This window comes from Hyperolius riggenbachi, chromosome 1 (assembly GCF_040937935.1).
Source record: "Hyperolius riggenbachi isolate aHypRig1 chromosome 1, aHypRig1.pri, whole genome shotgun sequence".
Taxonomy (NCBI): Eukaryota; Metazoa; Chordata; class Amphibia; order Anura; family Hyperoliidae; genus Hyperolius; species Hyperolius riggenbachi.
This window is the reverse complement of record NC_090646.1, coordinates 524,730,537-524,757,889: the sequence shown is the minus strand read 5'-3', so window position 1 is coordinate 524,757,889 and position 27,353 is coordinate 524,730,537. Positions and strand designations below refer to the sequence as shown.

Below are 27,353 nucleotides of genomic sequence, written 5' to 3'. Positions count from 1 at the left end.
CATCAACATGCTTTTACTAAAGACAGGTCCTGTTTGACTAACATGCTCAGCTTTTATGAGGTAGTGAATGCTAATGTGGATATTGGGAATGCTGTGGAAGTGATATACTTGGACTTTGCAAAGGCCTTCGACACTGTTCCAAACAAAAGTCTGGTGCAAAAGTTAAGGATGCAAGGAGTGGGGAAGAGTCTGTGTGCATGGATAGGAAACTGGCTAATGGACAGAAAACAAAGAGTTGTGGTCAATGGATCATACTCAAAATGGGTGACTGTTAGTAGTGGGGGTCCCACAGGGGTCTGTACTGGGTCCAGTGCTCTTTAATTTATTTATTAATGACCTAGTAGATGCAGTAGTAAGCAATGTTGCTATTTTTACAGATGATGCGAAATTGTGCAGAATCATCAACTCTCAGGAAGATAGGGACATATTGCAACAGAATCTGGATAGGATGGCTTTATGGGCACATAAATGGCAGATGAAATTCATGTTGAAAAATGTAAAGTCATGCATTTTGGTCGTACCAATGGTCTAGCACCATACAAATTAAATGGGATACAGTTGGGGACATCAAACTTGGAGAAGGACTTAGGAGTACTCATCGACAACAAGTTAAATAATCGTACTCAATGCCAAGCTGCTGCAGGTAAAGCTAACAACATTTTGGGATGCATTAAAAGGGAAATACAAACTTGCGATGCTAGCATAATATTGCCCCTGTTTAACTCTCTAGTAAGGCCACATCTGGAATATGGAATTCAGTTCTGGGCACTACATTACAGGAAAGATATTGCAGTCTTAGAGCAGGTGCAGAGATGAGCAATAAAATTGATACTTGGGATGAAAGGTCTCACTTACCAAGAAAAGTTAGATAAACTGAGGTTATTTAGTCTAGAGAAAAGGTGTCTTTTAGGGGATCTAATTAACATGTATAAATACATCAGAGGGCAATATAAAAGCTTGGCGGATGAGCTTTTTGTCCCTAGGCCTTCTCAAAGGACTAGAGGACATGATCTGCGCATGGAGGAAAATGTTTTAGCCATTTATTTAGGAAAGGGTTCTTTACAGTAAGAGTGATTAAGATGTGGAATGCATTGCCACAGGAAGTAGTTATGGCAAATTCTATACCTGCAATTAAGGGGGCTTAGATGCTTTCCTTGCTTTGAAAGACATCCATGGCTACAATTACTAAGTAATGCCCAATGATGTTGATCCAGAGATTTTATCTGATTGCCTCCTGGAGTCGGGAAGCAATTTTTTCCCTTTTGGGGCTAATTGGACCATGCCTTGTAAGGGTTTTTTGCCTTCCTCTGGATCAACAGGGATATGTGAGGGAGTAGGCTGGTGTTGTACTTTGTTCCCTGGTTGAACTCGATGGACGTATGTCTTTTTTCAACCCAAATAACTATGTAACTATGTAATGGCCGATCATTAGAGAACATTACTCAGGCGAAAGCCTGAGCGATGCTCCTATGTTATGTGCGATTGGGAGCGAGGTTTACCCTGTGGTGCTGTTCTTCAGCACAAAGGCCTCGCTTTCCACACATGCGCACGCCTGCCGAACATCAGCTGCCATCTTCCGCCGCATCTGCGGTCTCCTTTAATAAGGAAAACCCCAGAGCTCCCCATCAGGTTGCCACACATTTCTGAAGCCCCCCATGTAGCTTCGCAAGGACCCCAGAGCAATTTACATCCCACCACTAAACATCCTTCCCCTCTCGCGCAAGTCCCATCGTGTAATTACAGTGTACAGTATCTTATCTGTCACTGTAATTACTCTCTCTCTATCGCAAAGCCCCGGCAAAGCATTTTTGAATCTCCCGCCGTGGTTCCCCATTGGTCCATTGGCTGGACCAATGACAATAGTCCAGAGAGTGGACCACTGGGGAGCCCCTCAGAAAAGATAATCATATTTTAGTATCGGAATACAGCAGTAGAATATCTTTAATCATCTGTAATTTTACTGATTTTTACTGATATTCTACTAGCAGCAATCCCCTGTTTCAGTAATTTTACATTGCATCAGTAAGCTGACATCAGTGGATGAGTAAAGAATCTCCAATGGTGAAACACTATATTGCTAAATGTACTGTATGGGAACACTACTCCAAATCATTGAATGCAGGTGTTCAAATCAGTTCTATTGCCACAGGTGTCTACAATCAAGCACCTGGGCATGCAGATTGCTTCTACAAACATTTGTGATTGAATGGGTCACTCTCAGGAGCTCATTGGATTAAAGCCTGGAACTGTGATAGGATGCCACCTGTGCACCAAGTCCATTTGTGATACAGTATTTCCTTGCTGCTAAATATTCCATGGTCAACTGTTATTATTTGTATTAGTATAGCAAAGTGAAAGCAATTGGGACCAGCAGCCCAAAATCACAGAGGGGAGCCAGTGCATTTTGGAGGCATGCACTGCAGGAGTAAACCCATGGTTTTCAAGGGGAAGATTCCTGAAACGTCTTAGCCACACACAATCAGAGCCGGGACAAGGTCCTCCAGCACCCAAGGCTGAGACACCAAAGTGCGCCCCTCCATCCCTGCCACCCAGCTGTCACACACTGATTACTATTAGACTAAGAGGCGCCACAGGGCCCACAACCTCCCCAACACCTTAATATCTAGTTATCTGGATTGCAGTCACTGCCATGTATCCCCTTTTCTTATTTATTTCTGCTTCAAACACCATTAGGAATGACAGCTGAATGAATTCTGCGCCCCCTCCTACACTGCACCCTGAGGCTGGAGCCTCTCCAGCCTATGCCTCGGCCCGGCCCTGCACACAATATAATAATATGGTAGGACATTAGGCTATGACTATGGTAGGTATTAGATTGTGAGCTTCTCTGAGGACAGTCAATGACATGACTATGTATTCTGTAAAGTACTGCGGAAGATATTAGTACTATATAAATACAGGATAATACTGTAGGACATCAGACTATGCATATGGTAAGATTAGATTGTGAGCTCCTCTGAGGACAGTCAGTGACATTACTTTGTACTATGTAATGTGCTGCAGAAGATGTCAGTGCTTGGAGGGGAGAGAGATGCTGAGTAGGGATGGTTAAAATGTTGATTTCTGATTCCGCAGAAATTCCAATTTCCGGCAATGCCAATTACCGATTCCGCAATTACCGATTACCGATTCCGCGGATTTCCGATTGATTTCCGAGTTCCGATTTTTGTTTTGGTCATTTTTTGCTTTCTCTGATGCTTTGATATCTGCGTTTTTTAGGAGTTCCGAGGAGTACCTTTTTTGGTCATTTTTTTGCATTCTATGATTAGCCAAATACTTTCGAGTTCTGTGATTGGTCTAAAATTACTGAATTGTGGTAATAGGGTACTTCTGCCAAAATCCAATTTCCAAGTTCTGTTTTCCGATTTCTGAGTTCCACCGATTTCCGATCGGAAATGGTGGAATTTCAGTTCCATATAATCCGAATGAGCATCCCTAATGGTGAGACAGAGACAGGTCAGTGGGAGAAAGACATAGAAGAGAGTTTGGGAAAGGTAGAGAGAGGAAAGTGAAAGAGAGTAAAGGGGAAGAAATACGAGGGATTGTCAATGTGTCTGTAGAAATGGGAGAGATAGAGAGACACACACAGAGGATAGAGTAGGAGACAGAGAGGAACAGAACAGAGTGAATGGGAGGCAACACAGAAACAGGTGAGATACCTGACCAGGATTGCAATACTATTTTTGCAGGCCCATATTGAGATAATACACAGACATAGAGCACTGTGGAGGAGAGATAGGGGGTAAAGGGGAAAGAGGATATGCCAGGGAAAGGGGAGGGCAAGACATGGGGGAGAGCAAGACACCTTTCAGTGGGAAATAGAGGTAATTTGATTTAAAGGGACACTGAGGTCAACTTAAAAATGAAAATAGTACTTACCCGGGGCTTTCTCCAGCCCAGTGCTGGTCGGGAGGTCCCACGACGGCGTCCTGGCTCCTCTCCTAGTCCCCGTTCCGGAATGGCTGCCCGGCGGCAGCCCAGCGACACTCGGCCGAGTGTCGGGCTCCTTCTTCCGCGTATGACGCGGCTGACGTCACCACGCCGGCATGCACAGTACTTTCACGCTGGCCGCCGTGATGACGCGAGGCGGCCGGCGTGGTGGCGTCAGCCGCGTCATACGCGGGAGAAGGAGCCTGACACTCGGCTGAGTGTCGCCGGGCTACTGCCGGGCAGCCATTCCAGAGCGGGGACTAGGAGAGGAGCCAGGACGCCGTTGTGGGACCTCCCGACCAGCACTGGGCTGGAGAAAGCCCCGGGTGAGTACTATTTTCATTTTTAAGTTGACCTCGGAGTCCCTTTAGGAGTGCTATCACATGAGGAGCCTGAGACCAGGAAGTATTCAGTTGGCTTATCCGTCCAGATCTCCCTCAGTGTGACGGGATTATGGTGTGGGGTAGTTTTTCAGAGGTTACGCTTGGCCCCTTAGTTTCAGTGAAATGAACTCTGAATGCTTCAGATAACCAAAACGTGTTGGACAATTTACTGCTCTCATCTTTGTGGGAACAGTTTGGGTATATGACCTATTCCAACGTGACTGCACACCAGTGCACAAAGCAAGGTCTATAAAGGCATAGATGGAGCAAGTTTGGTGCAAAAAAACTTGACTTTTCTGTGCAGAGACTAAGACAAGCTTCTTTTTCTATGGAGAAGGAAGGATGTAAGATGGCACAGTGGAGAATGGAAAAGCTTCCTATCGGAGGGATAAGGAGAGGGACAATAGGCTTCAGTTATGCCGGATATGTATGCAACACTGGGAGACACCGGTATACATACTAGAACAGCCTGTCCTGCTGAGTGTCATCTATTGTCATGTCATATGTACACAGCTTTATACTAAAGCTTGGTACACATTATATAATCAGGCCCATTTTTAGGGGCAGCCAAGGTGGGTCACCACCGGAGTGAAATGTCAGGACTCAGAAGGAGACAAGCGGGCCCATTCAGTGAGTGCAACAAAGCAGTAGGCTGAACTTACTCACCCTTCAATGATTCAGTGATAGGAGGGGTGTGTGTCATCCTTCTTTTTCAGCACTCCAGTCTCCATGGCTTCAGTGGCATCTGACATCACATGACAATCCAGTGCTGGCAGTTTATGTGTTGAAAGAACACTGAGGAAGATGGATCATGTGCATCCCTCCCATCCGGATCCTAGAGAGGTGAGTTCACTACACATGCTGGGTAGAGTTGGGCCGAACCTCCGATTTTAGGTTCGCGAACCGGGTTCGCGAACTTTCGCGGAACGTTCGGTTCGCGTTAAAGTTCGCGAACCGCAATAGACTTCAATGGGGATGCGAACTTTGAAAAAAAAAAATAATTATGCTGGCCACAAAAGTGATGGAAAAGATGTTTCAAGGGGTCTAACACCTGGAGGGGGGCATGGCGGAGTGGGATACACACCAAAAGTCCCCGGGAAAAATCTGGATTTGACGCAAAGCAGCGTTTTAAGGGCAGAAATCACATTGAATGCTAAATGACAGGCCTAAAGTGCTTTAAAACATCTTGCATGTGTATACATCAATCAGGTAGTGTAATTAAGGTACTGCTTCACACTGACACACCAAACTGTTCACTGAACAGAACAGGTATGCAGTGGCGGGTTCACTGAACAGGTATACAGTGGCGGGTCCACTGAACAGAACAGGTATACAGTGGCGGGTTCACAGAACAGGTATGCAGTGGCAGGATCACTGAACACAATAGGTATGCAGTGGCGTGTTCACTAAACAGGTATACAGTGGCGGGTCCACTGAACAGAACAGGTATACAGTGGCGGGTCCACTGAACAGAACAGGTATACAGTGGCGGGTCCACTGAACAGAACAGGTATACAGTGGCGGGTCCACTGAACAGAACAGGTATACAGTGGCGGGTTCACAGAACAGGTATGCAGTGGCAGGATCACTGAACACAATAGGTATGCAGTGGCGTGTTCACTAAACAGGTATACAGTGGCGGGTCCACTGAACAGAACAGGTATACAGTGGCGGGTCCACTGAACAGAACAGGTATACAGTGGCGGGTTCACAGAACAGGTATACAGTGGCGGGTCCACTGAACAGAACAGGTATACAGTGGCGGGTTCACAGAACAGGTATGCAGTGGCAGGATCACTGAACACAATAGGTATGCAGTGGCGTGTTCACTAAACAGGTATACAGTGGCGGGTCCACTGAACAGAACAGGTATACAGTGGCGGGTTCACTGAACAGGTATACAGTGGCGGGTCCACTGAACAGAACAGGTATACAGTGGCGGGTTCACAGAACAGGTATGCAGTGGCAGGTTCACTGAACACAACAGGTATGCAGTGGCGGGTTCACTGAACAGGTGTACAGTGGCGGGTCCACTGAACAGAACAGGTATACAGTGGCGGGTCCACTGAACAGAACAGGTATACAGTGGCGGGTCCACTGAACAGAACAGGTATACAGTGGCGGGTTCACAGAACAGGTATACAGTGGCGGGTCCACTGAACAGAACAGGTATACAGTGGCGGGTCCACTGAACAGAACAGGTATACAGTGGCGGGTTCACAGAACAGGTATGCAGTGGCAGGATCACTGAACAGGTATGCAGTGGCAGGATCACTGAACAGGTATGGAGTGGCAGGATCACAGTACAGGTATGCAGTGGGCTGAGGGCTCACTGAACAGAACAGGTATGCAGTGGCAGGATCACTGAACAGGTATGGAGTGGCAGGATCACAGTACAGGTATGCAGTGGGCTGAGGGCTCACTGAACAGAACAGGTATGCAGTGGCAGGATCACTGAACAGGTATGCAGTGGCAGGATCACAGTACAGGTATGCAGTGGGCTGAGGGCTCACTGAACAGAACAGGTATGCAGCCAGGAAGAAGTTAAGCCTAACTAATCTTTCCCTATATGAGAGACTGCAGCAGCTCGCCCTACTCTCACTAATGCAGGCACACGAGTGGCCGTAATGGCCGCCGCTGCCTGCCTTATATAAGGGGGGGTGGGGCTCCAGGGGCTAGTGTAGCCTAATTGGCTACACTGGGCCTGCTGACTGTGATGTAGAGGGTCAAAGTTGACCCTCAGTGCATTATGGGGCGAACCGAACTTCTTCCGCAAAAGGTTCGCGTGCGGTACCCGCACGCGAACCACCTACGTTCGCGCGAACCACGTTCGCCGGCGAACCACGTTCGCCGGCGAACCGTTCGGCCCAACTCTAATGCTGGGGAGCTCCTCTGTCTTCTGAAACTGGAGGCCATATCTGGCTACCTTTCCTGGGGGACTACCGCTGGTTTCCTAATACTGGGGGCTCCTTTGGTTACCTATACTGAGGGACAAATATTGCTACCTATACTGAAGGGGCAGGGGGAGGGGGGGCTATGTCTGACTACATTATACTAAAGATTCCTCTGGCTACCTATACTGGAGGTCACATCAGGCAGCTTATACTGGGGGCTATGTCTGACTACCTAATTCTAAGTGATCCTATTATCCTACCTACACTCGAGGTCACATAAGGCTACTATAGTGGTGCATCAGTCAGCAGACACATGGAAGCCAATCAGGCTGCACTCCCTCCTGCCCCCCCCCCTTATAAAAGGCAGCAGCGTCTGACATTTTCTTACTCTGTCTGCTGCTGCATTAGTGAGAGAAGGGAGAGAAATTGGAGAGATAGGGAAAGCGTTAGGAGGTATTGTTAGCCTGCTCCTTGCTGATATGTGTTGCTGAAAAGCACCAGAAAAAAGCTCTTTTGAGAGCTAATGTTCTTGTGATGTGTTTGTTTTTTGTGTGTATGTGGCCCACTGACACTGCACATACAGCCCTGTCTGTCGCAGCTGGCCCTTGCTAATTGCTATACTGTGCCAGGCCCAGCACATTCAGTGCATACCTTTTCAGTGCACCTGTGTGACTGCACATTGTTATCCCACCAGTCACTGCATACCTTTCACTGCATCTGTGTGACAGCACACTGTTTTATTTACCAGTCAGTGCATACCTTTTCACTGCACCTGTGTGACTGCACATTGTATTATACCACCAGTCACTGCATACCTTTCACTGCATCTGTGTGACTGCACATTGTATTATACCAGCAGTCAGTGTATACATTTTACTGCATCTCTGTGACTGCACATTGTATTATATCAGTCAGTGCATACCTTTCACTTGAATGGATGGCAGACTTGCCCTCTATAACAGATTCTCGTTATAGGATTTCAAGTGTATTTGTCTCCTCATTATACAGCAGTCAGTGCATACCTTTCACTGCATCTGTGTGACTGCACATTGTATTATACCAGCAGTCAGTGTATACCTTTCACTGCATTTGTGTGACTGCACACTGTATTATTCCAGTCAGTGCATACCTTATAGGATTTCAAGTGTATTTCAAGTGTATTCGTCTCATCATTATACAGCAGTCAGTGCATACCTTTCACTGCATCTGTGTGACTGCACATTGTATGATACCAGCAGTCAGGGCATACCTTTCACTGCATCTGTGATTGCACATTGTATTATACCTGGCAGTCAGTGCATACCTTTCACTTGAATGGATGGCAGACTTGCCCTCCATAACAGATTCTCGTTAAAGGATTTCAAGTGTATATGTCTCATCATTATACAGCAGGGCCTCGAAAGGGTCCTCCTGTATTGTTATTTTTCATCACTACCTCACTGAGTCTAGACTTGCGTGCCATGTCTGCTGCCTTCCTTGGTTGTGTGGTGGTAGCCGTTTCTGAGGCTCCCACTCCAGACCGGAAACGAACCCTGATTACCAACCTGTTACCCGTGGTCACCATGGTACTGAGAAAGTACCATGGAAACTTTACCACATAGTTAAATGAATGGCAGACTTGTCCTCCATAACAGATTCTGGTTAAAGGAACTGAACAGACAGCAGAAAAAAGTAATTAAAAAAAATGTAAGCTTTAACAATGGTAGAGAAAGAACCATCGACAGTCTGAGAAGTGATGAACCCCTGGACTACTGGGTGCGCAGAGCAGTAACGGCCTGCCGGCCGTTGCTGCCTGCCCGAAGACTAAGTCAGTCCCCCCACCCAGCATCTGTGCCTGCAGGCTGCTTGACTGCCTTCTCCCCCACCACCAACAGGGTCCAGGACTCCAGGTGAATTCCTAAATTTTTAAGGCTGCTAACAAAAAGAATAATATTTTTTCTGGTGTGTGTACATCCCTGCCTAATTTTTCTAGCTGCACTGCGGCTGCAACAACAAAACAAAAGGCATGTACAAGTGCCAATTCCCCTTCGTGATAGTTACCTTGAAGGGGCTTGCATATCACAATGAAGCAATGACCTATATGAGTGTGTTGGGGGGCACACCTGACCCAAGATAATAAGGTCTTTGCTTCATTGTGGACAGACCAAATTCGATCAGCTGGACAGTCACTGTTGTTTTGTCATTGAGCTACCTCAGCCCGACCATTTGGGCTTGAAAACCGCCATCACCTGCACTCTCGCCATCGTGCGCACCAGTCCAGCATGGCCATCACTACACAAACAGCTGTTTGCAGTGCATTACACAGTGAGTTTGGTCTGTCAGTGTAAAGCAGTACACTACTTACACTACCTGCTGATCCATGTCTACACACGCAAGATGTTTTCAAGCACCTTATGCCTCCAATTTAGGAATGCAATGTGATTGCTGCTCTTTAGGGATTATAACGCTGCTGTGCATCAAATCCATAATTTTCCCTGGGACTTTTGGCGTGTATCTCACTCTGCTATGCCCCCCTCCAAGTGTTAGACCCCTTGAAACATCTTTTCCTTCACTTTTGTGGCCAGAAACAGTGTTTGTATTTTTCAAAGTTCGCCTGCCCATGGAAGTCTATTGCGGTTCGCATGGTACGAGCGAACGCAAACTTTTGCGGAAGTTCACATTCGAAGTTCGCGAACCAAAATTTGGAGGTTCGAGCCATCTCTACATCTAGCTACCTATATTGGGGGTCTACTTCTGTCAGCCTATACTGGGGGTCACATCTAGTTACCTATACTAGGGGCGACCTAGTACTTGGGGGCATCTTGCAGTGTGCCTGAGTGTGTGTGTGGGGGGGGGGGGAGGAGGGGAGTATTTTTACACATCTGTCCTAGACTAGAAACTGCCTTGTATGAATTAAGTGGTGGTAGGTAGGCAGGTATACCTGGAGAATCGATATCTTTGTGATTGATCTACCACTTTCGATTTTGATTAAATATCAATGGAGGATGCCCTATTTATTTATTTATTAACATTTTAGTTAGATTGCAAATGTATATCAAAGCTAATTTGTAAAAAATATCTCAAAGGTAAAGGGCAGCGTCAAATGGGGTAATGATTATGCCTTAAAGAGGAACTCCAGTGAAAATAATGTAATAAAAAAGTGCTTCATTTTTACAATAATTATGTATAAATGATTTAGTCAGTGTTTGCTCATTGTAAAATCTTTCCTCTCCCAGATTCACATTCTGACATGTATTACATGGTGACATTGTTACTGTGGGCAGGTTATGAAGCTGTTTCTAGCTGTTCTGGCTGTTACAGACAGCTGTAAACAGCCATTTCCTGTCTGTGAACATTGTTACATTGTGGCAGTTTGCCCAGAGTACTGCGGTACCCAGAGCTTCTTGTGGGAGGGGTTTCACCACAATATCAGTCATACAGCGCCCCCTGATGGTCTGTTTGTGAAATGCAATAGATTTGTCATGTAAAGGGGGGTATCAGCTACTGATTGGGATAAAGTTAAATTCTTGGTCAGAGTTTCTCTTTAAACATGCATCAAGAATGTACTAATCAAAAAGTCCCTCCCATGCACATGCCAACGATAATAAATAGCAAACTAAAGATAAATGAGGATTGGCTCTTGGGTGCATATCAAAGCTAACAGCTCATCTGTTACAATGTTGTACGATGTGTATTTAGGATAAATTGCAGAACTTCATAATGTCATATTTGTTCAAATAATCAAATCTTTACTACACATATATACAGATATAAGACAAAGATTATATTCTCAGTTGACTTTAGCAGTAAAAACTAACTTGCAATTACATAAATGTGAACACCACATCAAATAAAATAATCCAAAACTAACTGAACTATATATGACCCTATTTATCCAACTGAAACATGTCATATGCTCATATCAGTATCAGCAACAGCAGATGGGTTCTTCTGAGCACTTCCTGACAGTTTGCTGCAATTAAAAGTGTACCAAAGCAAATAAAATCGCCCATCTTTAATTGTTTTATGGAATGTACACTGTTAATATGGGGAGTGGACAATATGATGGCAGAAAACACATGAAAAAAAGTACATTCAACTGAAATGACTAATTATAGCTGCAAGGAAAGGTGAGTAATGCTAACTGCTAATAAACTGTCAGTTTTAAAAATGTGTTTTGCATTTAAAAGTACAAGTTGTAAAGCAGTATGGCACAACTAACAGAATACAAAATAGACTAGGCCCCATTCACATCTGAAAATAGCAAAATAGCAAAATCACTGGACACTTCCGCGATTTCAAAGCGATTGCGGCTTGTGTTTTATAAGCACTGTACCACGATCGCTTCTGAAATGCTCCAAAAATGCTGCAGGTAACACATTTGCAGTTGGTGCTAATCACAAAACACCCGCGATTGGCACCAATCACAGCAGCGCTAGTGCTTTAGTGATTAGCAGGGATCGACTGCTGATCACTTTAGTGTGAATGGGCCCTAAACAATCAGTGCTAGATTTGCAGCTGAATAGGTAAAAAGGTAAAATTGTTTATTAAAGCATACCTGAAGTGGAAAAAAGAAAATTAAATTAGATACTTAACTTAGTAAAGGAAAGCCCATGGGTAGTCCAGAGAGATTTCCCTGATCATAGTATTGCCCCCTGTTCCAGTGCTAGGTCCTTCCAAGCATATGCATCTAGACCTTGTTGAATATGCTTTCATAGTTGAGCTCCTGTTTTTGCACAAGCGTGACCATACTGCGCAATGCACATGCAAGTGTACAGATCGTGCATCCCCAGTAGGGTGGAGCCACTTGTGCAGTGGCGTAACAATAGGGGCTGCAGCCTCTGCACCCGCGGGGGGAAGGGCGCTCTGGAGCCCGCTCTGGTCTGTTTTGGATGGCAGGAGGCATTGCAGCATGAGGGGAGAGCATTGGCCCCCACATCATTGGGGAGGGGGCCAATCCCCCCCTCCCTCACCTTGGGCTCTCCCTTCAGCACACTCCCCTCCTGCATTAAATAGGTGGCAGCAGCGGCGGCAGGAACACATGCATACCTCTCTGTTCCAACGCTGAGGTCCGAACTCTAAGTGCCACATGCTACTTCCTGATAAACAGGAAGTAGCGTGTAGCACTTAGGGGGGGTCCAAATTTCCACAGGGGGCCCAGTAAGTTTCTAGTTACGGCCGTGCACTTGTGTATGGCTTTATCCTCTGTGCATGAATGGCTTCATGCTACTGGGCATGCCTGGACTGTACTGGTGCATGTGCAGTACATTCACACTCGTACACAAATGGAAGCATGGCCACAGAGATAAAGAGCACCCTGGCCAGCAGTGGTGGGCTCGTGGAGGATCTGGGAAGCCTCAGAAAGCATCCAGATGCTTCCCACTACTTGTACTGTAGTATCTAATTAAAAAACATCTCCTTACAATTTTAATGTTGTTTTGGTGTTTTAGATTTAGTGGGGGTAAATTACAAGTTGAGATATATTTTGTCATGCTCACCAGCAGGCATTCTGTCTGGCGAGGCTTAGCTTCGTGCAGATGAACTCCCAAAGATGCAGACGCCCAGGATTTGATGCAAAGTGATGTTTTAATTACAGTGAAGGTATGTACATGAAAAACGTTCAAAGTAGATTCCAAGCAGTTCAGGAACAAGCATGCAACCTTATGGTCAGGACGCAGCTTTGCAGGAGTAGTGATGCTCAAATACCCCTTTTCAAAATTCGAGTTAGGTCGAATTCGAATAGTAAATTATTCGAGGTCAGTCGAATATTCGAGTCGAATAATTTTTACTATTCAATTCGACCTCGGACTTCGAGCTCACTATTCGAGTCGGTATTCGAGCTCACTATTCGAGCTGACTATTCGAATTGGCCTTAAATAGCTTCCAACACTTGTTTTGAGGGTGAATGATGCAAGAAACATCTTTTTTTCCAAGTAACAACAGCAAGTGATTATGTGGGGATGTTCCTTTAAAAAAAAATGTGGAAAGATAAGTTGTGTCCTTAATTTTGTTCAGTAGTGTTACTGTATATACTTGTTCTTCTTCTTCTTTATCTTTCTTCTTCTTCTTCTAGATCTTCTTCTTCTATATCATCTTCTTCTTCTTCTATATTGTCTTCTTCTTCTTCTTCTTCTTCTTCATCATCTTCTTCTTCTTCTTCTTCATCATCTTCTTCTTCTTCATCATCTTCTTCTTCATCTTCATCTTCTTCATCTTCTTCTTCTTCTTCATCTTCATCTTCTTCATCTTCTTCTTCTTCATCTTCTTCTTCTTCTTCATCTTCTTCTTCTTCTTCTTCATCTTCTTCTTCTTCTTCTTCTTCTTCTTCTTCTTCTTCTTCTTCTTCTTCTTCTTCTTCTTCTTCTTCTTCTTCTTCTTCTTCTTCTTCTTCTTCTTCTTCTTCTTCTTCTTCTTCTTCTTCATCATCTTCTTCTTCTTCTTCTTCTTCTTCTTCTTCATCTTCTTCTTCTTCTTCTTCTTCTTCTTCTTCTTCTTCTTCTTCTTCTTCTTCTTCTTCTTCTTCTTCTTCTTCTTCTTCTTCTTCTTTCTTCTTCTTCTTCTTCTTCTTCTTCTTCATCTTCTTCATCATCTTCTTCATCTTCTTCATCATCTTCTTCATCTTCTTCTTCTTCATCTTCTTCTTCTTCATCTTCTTCTTCTTCATCTTCTTCATCTTCTTCATCTTCTTCTTCTTTTTCATCTTCTTCTTCATCATCTTCTTCATCTTCTTCTTCATCTTCTTCTTCATCTTCATCTTCTCCTTCTCCTTCTTTTTCAATATCGTCTTCTTCTTCTTCACGTATTTCTCTTTTCAATTTTTTTTTTAAAGAAATGCAGCTATTTTTGAGCGTAACAAATAGCTGGTGGGCGCACGCATGTTGGAAGCGCCATTGTATGTGCTCCCTGGCAGTGGAAACACAAAGACAGCAGGAGGTAAATTCAGCAGCAGGAGGAGGAGGATGAGTGTGTGGCAGCAGGCAGTCAATGAGGCAGGCAGCTCGCCGTGACATAATAGCCCTGGTACCTAGCGGTGATACCAGGGCTGTAAATAAACACAACAGGAGGTCCCAGATAGCGGTCGTGCAGCCCACATTGTGTCCAATACACAACTGGGACAACACAGTTTTCAACCCGGGCACCTCAGAAAAATTAAACCTTTTTTTTTTTTTTAATGGTTTGTTTGGTTTTGGTTTTGCAACCAATATAGCTATTGTTTGACGTAATAGCTGGTGGCAGAGTGGCAGCAGAAGGTAATTCTGTGTACCCTGGCAGTGGGAAACACAGACAGACAGCAACAGCAGCAGGAGGAATGGAGGAGTAATGTGAGCAGCTATTGTTTGACGTAATAGCTGGTGGCAGAGTGGCAGCAGAAGGTAAATCATCTGTGTAGTGTACCCTGGCAGTGGGAAACACAGACAGACAGCAGCAGCAGCAGCAGGAGGAGGTATGGAGGAGTAGTGTGAGTGTGGCAGCAGGTAGGCAGCGTGACATAATAGCCCTGGTACCTAGCGGTGATACCAGGGCTGTAAATAAACACAACAGGAGGTCCCAGACAGCGGTCGTGCAGCCCACATTGTGTCCAATACACAACTGGGACAACACAGTTTTCAACCCGGGCACTTCAGAAAAATTAAACCTTTTTTTTTTTTCAATGGTTTGTTTGGTTTTGGTTTTGCAACCAATATAGCTATTTTTTGACGTAATAGCTGGTGGCAGAGTGGCAGCAGAAGGTAATTCTGTGTACCCTGGCAGTGGGAAACACAGACAGACAGCAACAGCAGCAGGAGGAATGGAGGAGTAATGTGAGCAGCTATTGTTTGACGTAATAGCTGGTGGCAGAGTGTCAGCAGAAGGTAAATCATCTGTGTAGTGTACCCTGGCAGTGGGAAACACAGACAGACAGCAGCAGCAGCAGCAGGAGGAGGTATGGAGGAGTAGTGTGAGTGTGGCAGCAGGTAGGCAGCGTGACATAATAGCCCTGGTACCTAGCGGTGATACCAGGGCTGTAAATAAACACAACAGGAGGTCCCAGACAGCGGTCGTGCAGCCCACATTGTGTCCAATAGACAACTGGGACAACACAGTTTTCAACCCGGGCACCTCAGAAAAATTAAACCTTTTTTTTTTTATGGTTTTTTGGTTTTTTGGTTTTACAACCAATATAGCTATTGTTTGACGTAATAGCTGGTGGCAGAGTGGCAGCAGAAGAAGGTAATTCTGTGTACCCTGGCAGTGGGAAACACAGACAGACAGCAGAAGGGCAGTACACAGCAGCCCACTGTAGGTGTAAAATGTGTGGCTGCAGGCGACGTAATAGTCAAAGTGAACCAGGCTGGCTTAGTGAGCAGGAGCCAGGAGGTGGTAAAGGGTGGTAAGGCACATTAACGATGGTTCCGGCAGCCAGTTCATGTCCCCCTCTCGCCGACAACAGGGGCCAGGAACTCGCCTTCCACCCACGCCTGGTTCATCTTGAGAAACGTCAGTCTGTCCACAGACTTGTGAGACAGACGTGAGCGTTTCTCGGTGACCACGCCACCAGCTGCACTGAAGCAGCGCTCGGACAGCACGCTGGAAGGGGGGCAGGACAGCACTTCCAGGGCGTACTGCGCCAGCTCGCTCCAGATCTCCATGCGCTTGACCCAATACTCCATGGGATCAACAGGGGCATCGCTGTCAAGCCCGCTGTACGACCCCATGTAGTCAGCCACCATGCGGGTCAGGCGCTGGCTGTGACCGGAGGAGGATGCTGCTGCATGCATCTCCTCTCTAGTCACTGCTGCCGGAGCCTCTACAGTCCTGTAGAGCTCGTGGCTGAGAGACAGCAGGTCTGTGGGGCGCTTGCTGCTGCTGGATGCAGGCACCTGCTGCTGCCTCTGTGCTGGCTGCTGGACAGTGGGGGTGGAAGGCTGGGGGAAGGCTTCCTCCAAGCGCTCAACAAGGGCCTGCTGCAAGCTCCTTATTTGTTGCGCTGGGTCTCCTCCTGCAGGCGGCAGGAACTGGCTCAACTTCCCCTTGAGGCGTGGGTCCAACATCATGCTGATCCAGATGTCCTCCCTCTGCTTCATCTGGATCACCCTGGGGTCCCTGCGCAGGCACGTCAGCATGTGCGCTGCCATTGGGAAGAGGCGGGCCACGTCTGCTGGCACATCGACGTCAGTGCTGTCCTCATCCTCCTCCTCTGCCGCCTCATCCTCTCTCCACCCCCGCACCAACTCAGCTGCGCTGTGCTGATCCCCCTCATCAGCAGCCAGGTCAGGGACCTCCACCAAGTCCTCCTCCTCCTCCCCCTCAGAGGTGGACTGCGCAGCTGGTTGCCGCTCCTGCTGGTCCAAGGCTGCCGCTCCCTGTTCCAGCAAAGCATCGAGGGCCCTGTTCAGCAGAGAAACCAGGGGCACCCACTCGCAGACCATAGCATGGTCCCTGCTCACCATGTTTGTGGCCTGCAGGAAGGGAGCCAGCACAAAGCACACCTGCTGCATGTGCCTCCAGTCATCATCGGGGACGATGGACGGGATGTTGCTGGTCTTGTCCCTTCTCTGAGCGGCGGAAACAGTGGCCAGGGCAAGGTACTGTTTGACAGCGCGCCTCTGTTCAACTAGACGCTCCAACATCGCCAGGGTGGAGTTCCAGCGAGTCGGAACGTCAAGGATCAGCCGATGGCGTGGCAGATCCAGCTCCTTTTGCACGTCTTCCAGGCTCGCACAGGCTGCAGCCGAGCGCCGGAAGTGACGCACAACATTCCTTGCCGTTTCCAGCAGTTCGCCCATCCCCTGGTAGGTGCGCAGGAACTTCTGCACCACCAGGTTCAGCACGTGGGCAAGACAGGGGATGTGGGTCAGGTTTCCCCTGTCTATTGCGGCAACCAGATTGGCCCCATTGTCGGCCACCACCTCTCCGACTCTGAGGCCTCTGGGGGTCAGCCAAATCCTCTCCTGCTCCTGGAGTTTGGCCAACACATGGGTTGCCGTCAGCTTGGTCTTCCCAAGGCTGACCAAGTGCAGCAGCGCTTGGCAGTGGCGGGCCTTCACGCTGCTGCTGAGGCGGGGGGTTTGGCCAGGTGTGCCGGAGGATGGCAGAGGATCGGAGGAACCTGCTGCAGTTCCCCTGACCCTGCGGGGTGGCACCACCCACTGTGTTGCTGCTGCTGCTGTGCCCGCTGCTGCTCTCCCATCCTCACCCCCTTCCACCAAGCTGACCCAGTGGACAGTGAAGGACAGGTAGCGGCCTGTCCCGAAGCGGCTGCTCCAGGAGTCCATGGTGACGTGGACCCTTTCACCAACCGCGTGCTCCAGCCCTCGCTCCACATTGGCCATCACAAAGCGGTGCAGTGCAGGAATGGCCTTGCGGGCAAAGAAGTGTCTGCTGGGGAGCTGCCAGTCTGGGGCTGCGCAAGCAAGCAGCGCACGAATGTCGCTCCCCTCCTGCACGAGCGTGTACGGCAGGAGTTGGGAGCACATGGCCCGTGCCAGCAAGCCGTTCAGCTGCCGCACGCGACGGCTGCTGGGAGGCAGAGCCCTAACCACCCCCTGGAAGGACTCGCTCAAAAGGCTCTGGCGTGGCCTTTTGCTGACACGGGAATCAGCAGACACAGCAGAGGAGGCCACTGAGGACTGGCTGCCAGAACAGGCCTCAGTGTCGGCGGCAGGAGTTGCAGAGGGGGGAGGAGCAGTGCGTTTCCGCACTCCTGCTGGTGCTGCTGGAGGAGCAGGAGGGCGGGTGGCTGCTGTTGCTGCTGCTGCTGCTGAAGGCTGTGCAGTGATGGGTATGGTGCCACTGCCAGCACCAGATGCCTTCAGCCTCTGGAACTCCTCATGCTGGTGGAAATGTTTAGCCGCAAGGTGGTTGATGAGCGAGCTGGTGCAGAACTTTAAGGGGTCTGCACCTCTGCTCAACTTCCGCTGACAGTGGTTGCAAGTGGCGTACTTGCTGTACACAGTGGGCATGGTGAAATATCGCCAGATTGGTGACTTAAACATCCCCCTACGGCATGGAAGCGCTGCTGCCTGTCTCCCTGTGGTGGTTGGGGGGGGGGCTTGGGTGCGGCTGGTGGTGGTACTGGCAGATGCTGCTGCTGCTGCTGCTGAGCCTGAGACACCAGCAGGCTGTGGGACCTGCCTACTGCTGCTGCCAATGCTTGCAATGATGCGCCTCCTTGCAAGGCCCACAAGAGCATCCTCCTCCTCCTCCTCAGAGCTGCTGAGGACGACATCCCCTGGAGGTGGTGGCACCCAGTCTCTGTCTGTCACCGGGTCATCATCATCCTCCCCCTCCTGAAACATGTCCTGCTGGGATGAGGACCCCCCAAACTCCTCTCCTGATGCATGGATGGGCTGCTTGACTGTCGCCACAGTCTTGCTGTCCAATCCCTCATCCCCCAAAGTGCCCATCAGCATCTCCTCCTCAAAATCGCCAACAACAGCAGACAATTGACTCATGATGCCTGGGGTCAAAAGACTGCTGAATGACAGGTCGCCAACTGACGGTGAACTGGCCTCCTCCCCAGGCCCTGCTGGGCGGCTGCTGCGAACAGGGGTGGTGGTGGTGGTGGTGGTGGTGAGGGTGGAGGCCTCGGATGCAGAGCTGATGGCGGGCTGCTCATCCTCCGTCATGAGTTGCACCACAGTGTCTGCATCCTTTTCCTCAATGGGACGTTTCCGACCCGGCTGGAGGAAAATGGGAGCAGGTGCTACACGCTGCTGCTGCTGTGTCTCTGCAGCGTGAGTTGCAGATGCTCCTGCTGGGCGGCGCCCAAGGCGTCCACGGCCAGTGGCTATGGGAGGAATGTTAGCCACTGACGCTGCTGCTGCGGAACTGTGCATGGTGGCGCGCCCGCGGCCGCGGCTTGCCACAATGCTGCTCCCTCTCCTCCTGATTCCCTTGCTGCCCTTGCCCTTGCCCAAACCGCGCTGGCTGCCACTTCCAGACATCTTCAATGTTTTGGGCGTATAGACAAAAGTTTTTTAAAAGGGCGGGTGAAAAGTGGGGTACTTTAATGGAGTGGGTTGGTTGGTGAGGTGACTGAGTGAGTGTCCCCTAGTACAGTAAGTAAGTAGTAACAGTCAGGAAGTACAACTAGCAGTTACAATAATCAGTAGTAATCACAAGTAAATTTAGTGTGTGTACACTCAGACAGTGAGTGCACGCACGCAGGAGCTAGTAGCCTATGAACACAGTGACTGAGTGTCCTAGACTCCTAGTACAGTAAGAGTAAGTAGTAACAGTAAGTAGAACTAACTAATTACAATAATCAATCAGCGATCAGAAGGAAATAGAGTGTGGGTGGTGTGTGTACACTCAGACAGTGAGTGCACGCACTCAGGAGCTAGTAGCCTATGGACAGTGACTGAGTGTCCTAGACTCCTAGTACAGTAAGAGTAAGTAGTAACAGTAAGTACAACTAACTAATTACGATAATCAATCAGCGATCAGAAGGAAATGGAGTGTGGGTGTGTGTACACTCAGACAGTGAGTGCACGCACGCAGGAGCTAGTAGCCTATGAACACAGTGACTGAGTGTCCTAGACTCCTAGTACAGTAAGAGTAAGTAGTAACAGTAAGTAGAACTAACTAATTACAATAATCAATCAGCGATCAGAAGGAAATGGAGTGTGGGTGTGTGTACACTCAGACAGTGAGTGCACGCACGCAGGAGCTAGTAGCCTATGAACACAGTGACTGAGTGTCCTAGACTCCTAGTACAGTAAGAGTAAGTAGTAACAGTAAGTAGAACTAACTAATTACAATAATCAATCAGCGATCAGAAGGAAATGGAGTGTGGGTGTGTGTACACTCAGACAGTGAGTGCACGCACGCAGGAGCTAGTAGCCTATGAACACAGTGACTGAGTGTCCTAGACTCCTAGTACAGTAAGAGTAAGTAGTAACAGTAAGTAGAACTAACTAATTACAATAATCAATCAGCGATCAGAAGGAAATAGAGTGTGGGTGGTGTGTGTACACTCAGACAGTGAGTGCACGCACGCAGGAGCTAGTAGCCTATGAACACAGTGACTGAGTGTCCTAGACTCCTAGTACAGTAAGAGTAAGTAGTAACAGTAAGTAGAACTAACTAATTACAATAATCAATCAGCGATCAGAAGGAAATAGAGTGTGGGTGGTGTGTGTACACTCAGACAGTGAGTGCACGCACGCAGGAGCTAGTAGCCTATGAACACAGTGACTGAGTGTCCTAGACTCCTAGTACAGTAAGAGTAAGTAGTAACAGTAAGTAGAACTAACTAATTACAATAATCAATCAGCGATCAGAAGGAAATAGAGTGTGGGTGGTGTGTGTACACTCAGACAGTGAGTGCACGCACGCAGGAGCTAGTAGCCTATAGACAGTGACTGAGTGTCCTAGACTCCTAGTACAGTAAGAGTAAGTAGTAACAGTAAGTACAACTAACTAATTACGATAATCAATCAGCGATCAGAAGGAAATAGAGTGTGTGTTGTGTGTGTACACTCAGACAGTGAGTGCACGCACGCAGGAGCTAGTAGCCTATGAACAGTGACTGAGTGTCCTAGACTCCTAGTACAGCAAGAGTAATTAGTAACAGTAAGTAGAACTAACTAATTACAATAATCAATCAGCGATCAGAAGGAAATAGAGTGTGTGTTGTGTGTGTACACTCAGACAGTGAGTGCACGCACGCAGGAGCTAGTAGCCTATGAACACAGTGACTGAGTGTCCTAGACTCCTAGTACAGTAAGAGTAAGTAGTAACAGTAAGTAAGTAGAACTAACTAATTACGATAATCAATCAGCGATCAGAAGGAAATAGAGTGTGTGTTGTGTGTGTACACTCAGACAGTGAGTGCACGCACGCAGGAGCTAGTAGCCTATGGACAGTGACTGAGTGTCCTAGACTCCTAGTACAGTAAGAGTAAGTAGTAACAGTAAGTAGAACTAACTAATTACGATAATCAATCAGCGATCAGAAGGAAATAGAGTGTGTGTTGTGTGTGTACACTCAGACAGTGAGTGCAGTGCGCACACGCAGGAGCTAGTAGCCTATATGAACAGTGACAGTGAGTGTCCCTACGGGTACAGTAAGAGTAAGTAGTAAGTAAGTACAACTAACAATAATCTATCAGTAATCAGAAGGAAATAGAGTGTGTGTACACACAGACAGTGAGTGAGTGCACACACGCAGGAGCTAGCTAGTAGCCTATAAACAGTGACAGTCAGTGAGTGTCCTACTCCTAGTACAGTATAACTACAATACTATTAGTAAAGGACAGCAGAAATACTGGTATAGATGAGAGAAATAAACAGAGGACAGCTGCCCACAGAGGCAAGGCCCCCCTGAGGCCTAAACCTGTAAGCTTGCAGCAGCTGCCTGTCTCTAATGTAACACACAAGCTACTAACTAAAATACAATGTCTAACTAACTAACAACAATATAGGTGTGTATAGGAGGTGTATGTGAGCAAAAACGCTAGGTAAATGACCACAATAGAGCTCTTGCTAAGCCAAAGCACAAAGGAGCAACTCTCTCTCTGTACAAGTCTCAGGCAAGCACGGAGAAACGTAACATGGCGGCCGCTATTTATAGGGTAGGGGCTGGCCAGGGTCCCCCTCTGTGATTGGCTGCCGTCAGAGGGCCTGGGAGCCCTCTGATTGGCTCTAAGGACATCAATCTGGGCTATGACACTATTCGAGCTCGGTACCGAGCTCGAATAGCGCCGGGTTGCTCGAATAGCTCGAATAGTGAATGGGCTATTCGAGTGTACTCGGATAGCCCATTCGAATAGCTCCAGCTATTCGGAGCTCGAATACCGAGCTCGAATAGCTGAAAAAGAGCTTGAATATTCGAGCTACTCGAATATTCGAGCTCTGCTGAGCACCACTGTGCAGGAGTATGTACCCAGATAGTGATAATAGCTACAAGTCCACAAGCAGGTATGAATATACTGTATAACTCCAGGAAGTCAGCATACAGGACAGGAGCAACACACGGTCATAACTTCACGAACTCAGCATATAGAGCAGGAGCAAACACACAGGCTATGACTCCATGAACTCAGACATGAGCAGGCAACAGGATTCTCTTGACAAGGACAGGAACATAGGCAGAGGCTGCACAAGCAGGGAGGACAATCAATGCGACAGTAAAGGCTGCTGGGAAGTCTGGATCTTGAGTACTCCACTATCGAGGCACTCACCTTGCAGATGTTCAGACACTCCCATGAAATCTCACTGCAGTAAGACTGAGACAAATGCAAGGCCAGTCCATAACCGCAGTGAGAAACAGAACTGGCAATCCTCACACACACACATGCAATTCCATTGCAGCAATGTGCAGACAAAAACAAATGCAAAGTCAGCCCATCACTTCAATGACAGGCAAAACTAAGAATCCTCACAGACTTGCATACAATTCCATTGCAGTAATGTGCAGACTGAAACAAATGCAAAGTCAGCCCATCACTGCAATGACAGGCAGAACTGGGGATCTTTACATATTTAAATGCTTTTTATGTTAAATTCGGTGAAGTTTCTGCTTATTTAAGTTGTTTAGTCATAACCTTCTAATAATACCTAAATACCTAATAATACCTACATTTCTGCATAATTCTCCACTTACAAAATCCCCCCGCCCTTTTCCCCACCCTTTCACTGGGCCTCTCACTCTGTCACTGATACACTGCCATCAAGGAAAGACTTCTTACTGCAACCTAGGTATCAATAACCTGACATCTAAAAACAATAGTGTTTTACTTTACTGTGTCTCAAAAGTATCAACAGAGAACCAGAAAAAAACTGTGAGGAAAAAAAAGACAGTTGAAGGTATGGTAGGTGATTTGGGAACTAACACTGGGCTACCTTGTCTGCTTTTGTGGAGAGACAAGTGGATTGGGTCTGCAGTGCTGAAGATACAACCACTTTGGCTGTCCAGTTGGGCACCCGCAAACATTACAGTGGAGAAATAATGGATTGGAAGTCAGCACTGACTGTTCAAGAATGAAAAAGATGAGTGGTGAATATTCCTTAAAACATAACTACAATCTGGAATAGTATACAATTAAAAACATTTAAATTCTATTTTTTATTTAGTTATCCTACTTGCCTTTGGTCAACAGTAATGTCATCAGTGTGAAAATCAAGATTACTAAAAGCTGCAAATTTGCATAACAATGTGAAGTCCCATTCAACCTGTAAGCAGAACACTATTTTTGAAGAAACAATCACAGAAAAACAGCGCTGACACGGAGGGTTGCTGCTAGAGGTGTGACGGCTTCACAGCACAATGGGAAAAAGGATAAGATCTATAGTACCTCAGCGCAAAATGAATAAAAATGAAAAAATGAATAACACTTTGCCCGTACAACCAGGGTGGTTCACAGTACCTGTTCTCGAGGTTCCCACCTCTAGTAATGTGCGGAGTGTGTTCAGAAATCTTGCTGTAATCCCGACAACCTTAGGTCTGCTCCGTATGAACACGGAGTGACCACACTGGATGGATTTCCGGAACCTTGGTCATGTGATCCACGCTGTGACTCGTGGACGTGCCCTCTATGCGTTCCACCGGCGTCACCTGCGTCCAGATGGTGCTGCAAAAGATACGCAGACACAATAGTGCACTCTGTGGGGGCAACAATAAGACCAAGCGCAAGATGCCACTTACTGGATAAAAGCTTTAATATTGGCAGTATTGCAACGTTGTAGCCTCCACTTCCCGACTCGAGTTTCGGCTATTGCCTTCGTCAGGGGGTGACCCCTGACGAAGGCAATAGCCGAAACTCGAGTCGGGAAGTGGAGGCTACAACGTTGCAATACTGCCAATATTAAAGCTTTTATCCAGTAAGTGGCATCTTGCGCTTGGTCTTATTGTTGCCCCCACGGAGTGCACTATTGTGTCTGCGTATCTTTTGCAGCACCATCTGGACGCAGGTGACGCCGGTGGAACGCATAGAGGGCACGTCCACGAGTCACAGCGTGGATCACATGACCAAGGTTCCGGAAATCCATCCAGTGTGGTCACTCCGTGTTCATACGGAGCAGACCTAAGGTTGTCGGGATTACAGCAAGATTTCTGAACACACTCCGCACATTACTAGAGGTGGGAACCTCGAGAACAGGTACTGTGAACCACCCTGGTTGTACGGGCAAAGTGTTATTCATGTTATTCATTTTGCGCTGAGGTACTATTTTTGAAGAGCAGAGCTTTCATTCAGTACAGCTTTCACACAGAGCCTTGAATATAAGAATCCCCTCTAGACAGCACTAAGTGATGATAGTTTTGTCAACTACCAATAGTTATGTAAACTCCCATGATTGTGCCATGGTTGTGCCTGACCTTGTACTGTGCTCTCCATGCTTACTCAACCTGCCTGACCATTACTTATCTGTGATCTTGTTCCTAAACAAGCTTGTCTGATCCTTGAACTTCTCCTGATTAGACCTCAGCTTGTTGTCCACTTACCCCAACCCAGGACTATGGCAACTATGCCTGACATCTTCCCGCCCTGATCTTGGCATGTGGCCTTAACTACATCTGATATCTAGCAGCCCTGACCTTGGTTTGTCATCTGACTACCTCTACATTGTTGTGCTGCCTTGTCTCCCTGACACTAATAGAGCAATACATGAGTGCCTGGTGAACAGCAGCAGCAATGATTCTCATTAGGACTTATGGTCCAGTGCTGAACATTGCGTTGAAGATCAGGTGACCACTGAGATTCCATAACCTGGAAAAGCCGTCACTTACCCCTAGTGGTGGAGTTAAAATTGTCCCTTCTAGCAGCAGCCATCACCCGGCATACATGCTACTGGAGGTCAGTCACAAATTGAACAACTGGGTAAACGGATCCAGACGTTAAAGGTCTTGGTCCAATTACATAAGATGAGTTGTTTTAGGGCCAAGTAAAAAACTTTACACTATAAAAAGGTAGAACTTAAAGTTTTGTACACAGTAGAGAGAAATAGCAGCACATCTAAAGTAAGCTGCACCTGTCTGCCACTAGCTGCATAGAGCTGCAAGGCCCCATCCTTCCAGAACCTGTATGAGTCAAAACCAATTTTGGGTAGAACCCCCCTTTGTACTTGGTGAATTAAATGATTCTAATTACAGCTGAGACAGGTACACAACTACACTAGTGGAGGATATTTGCTTCCAAAATAATTTGCACGCAGAGGATTTCATACTAGAAATCCTTGGCATGCAAATCATTTTGGTATGCTATCCTTATAGGATCCAATAAATATAACTTAGGGGCCTGTTTCTGTTTCCTTAGCATCCATCTGCCTCACCAACTCAAATTTCCAGAAACAGAAAGAAAGAAACAGGATGTCGCCATCCAGTTGGCCTATGGATCTGGGTCGGCTATTAACTCTGGGTCCATCACACAAGAAACACTGCTTCTACTCATCACTATAGATCCTGAACATCAGGGGTATGTTGTTTTTGAGCTCATCACCTTTTTATTATTCTTGTTATTGCTGGGTATACCATGGTTACGCTGTCATAACCATCTGGTCCTCCAGACTTCATACTTCATCCCAGGTATCAACCACAACAGTATGGATGTATCTGATCAAACAGTACTGTAACTGACTTTTTGCTCCATCATTGCAACCTGTTAAATTCCTTTCAGGAGCAGAGACTTGTTTTGGGTATCCTTGATCAAAACTACAGCTATTACTATTAAACAATTACATTGGAAACTATTTGGAAAGAAAGATATCGCCTATAGATGCAGGCACAGTTTTTAATGAAAGAAAAAATGGATCCCAAAGACCATGCATTAATTAATGAGACCTCAACAAGATCACAGTGAAGAACTGAGACCTGTTGCCCCTAGGGATGATCAATGAGATGCAAATGTATCCGAAATTATGCAAATTTTTATACAAATGTTTGAAAACCAATTGATTTAACCCGGGTTTAAATTGATTGGTCCATTTTCAAGCTGCATATATTTGCATTAAAAAATTGCATAGATCTGCATCAACTCGGAAGGATTTGCATATCTGTGATCATCCCTTGTTGCCACCACTAATTCCAAATCTCTTCTGATAAATATAAACATGCTAAGATCTTCACAAAATTACATTTGAGAGGACAGGCTACAACTTAGCTCACATCAGGGAATGGGAGAGTTGGAAAATGGCCTTCAGTTCCTGTTTTTCCCACTTTGAGCAGACTATGATGCTTTTTATGCTCTCCAGTGCCACTGCCGTTTTCCAACACCTGGCCTCTCTACAACATCTATTAAACACCTCCCATGTTTAGAGATTATGTTCACATTTGGTGTGGATAGTGTAATAATGGCTAAGTACTCTGGCTCTGAGACAGGAGACCTGGGGTCAGGGCCGGATTTACAGCTCAGGAGCCTATAGGCGCAGAAGATCTGGCGCCCCTAAACTCCGCCCCTCAGCAAAGGCCCCACCCCAAGCCATGCCCCCTATTTTTATGAAATAAAGATATTACCAAAGAAAAGTACAGGATGACACGTGGACAGCAAAGGGAAGACATGGGGGCAGCAGATGACACAGGGACAGAGGAGGACACAGGGTGACAGTTAACTTACCCTTCTAGCCGCCTATAGCCAAGGGAATGGGGGAAGCCCAGGTGGGCATGGATGGGATAAGCATAAAGGGTGGGCATGAGGAGGGGAATCACAGAGAGTGGGCACAAGAGGAATATTCAGAGGGTGGGCACTGGTGGAGAACACACAGAGGGTGTAGGGGGGAGGGGGGGCAAAGAGGGAGGGAATGGGTGGGAGATGTGCAAAGAAAGGACATGAGAGAGAAGCACAGAGGGTGGACATGAGGAGGAAACACAGAGGGTGGGCATTAGGGGGAAGCACTGAGATAATCAGTAACAGAGGGAAGTAAAAAAAGAGAACGAGTAAAGGCAAGTGAAGAAGCTAGACAGTATATTACCTGCTCCTTCTCTGTCTCTGACTGCGGCTGTATCCTCCTCTGTACGTCCCCAACTCCTTTGAAGCAGGCATGCTGATCTCTGGTTGTCTCTCTGCTCTGCTGTGTGTTAGCTGACAGCTAGCAACACACAGCTCTTTTGATCATCTCTGCTGTCCCTCTCCTCCTCCTCCCTGTGTTGATCTCAGTCCCAGTACTCCGAGTCCGGAGTTCAGAAATAACACGCTCCAGTGTCCTCACGTCTCTTCTCAAATTTCCCG

At 47.0% G+C, this 27,353-nt stretch overlaps 1 protein-coding gene across 1 annotated transcript in view; it reads right to left on the bottom strand.

Annotated features, from left to right (window-relative positions):
* The window catches only part of WSCD2 (WSC domain containing 2), a 493,571-nt gene extending 466,422 nt beyond the window's left edge, over window positions 1-27,149 (bottom strand). Inside the window, exon 1 of the mRNA XM_068245946.1 lies at window positions 27,097-27,149. The gene's annotated coding sequence lies outside the window, so the exon portion shown is untranslated. The remainder of the gene's footprint in view (window positions 1-27,096) is intronic.
* Window positions 27,150-27,353: the final 204 nt, after the last annotated feature.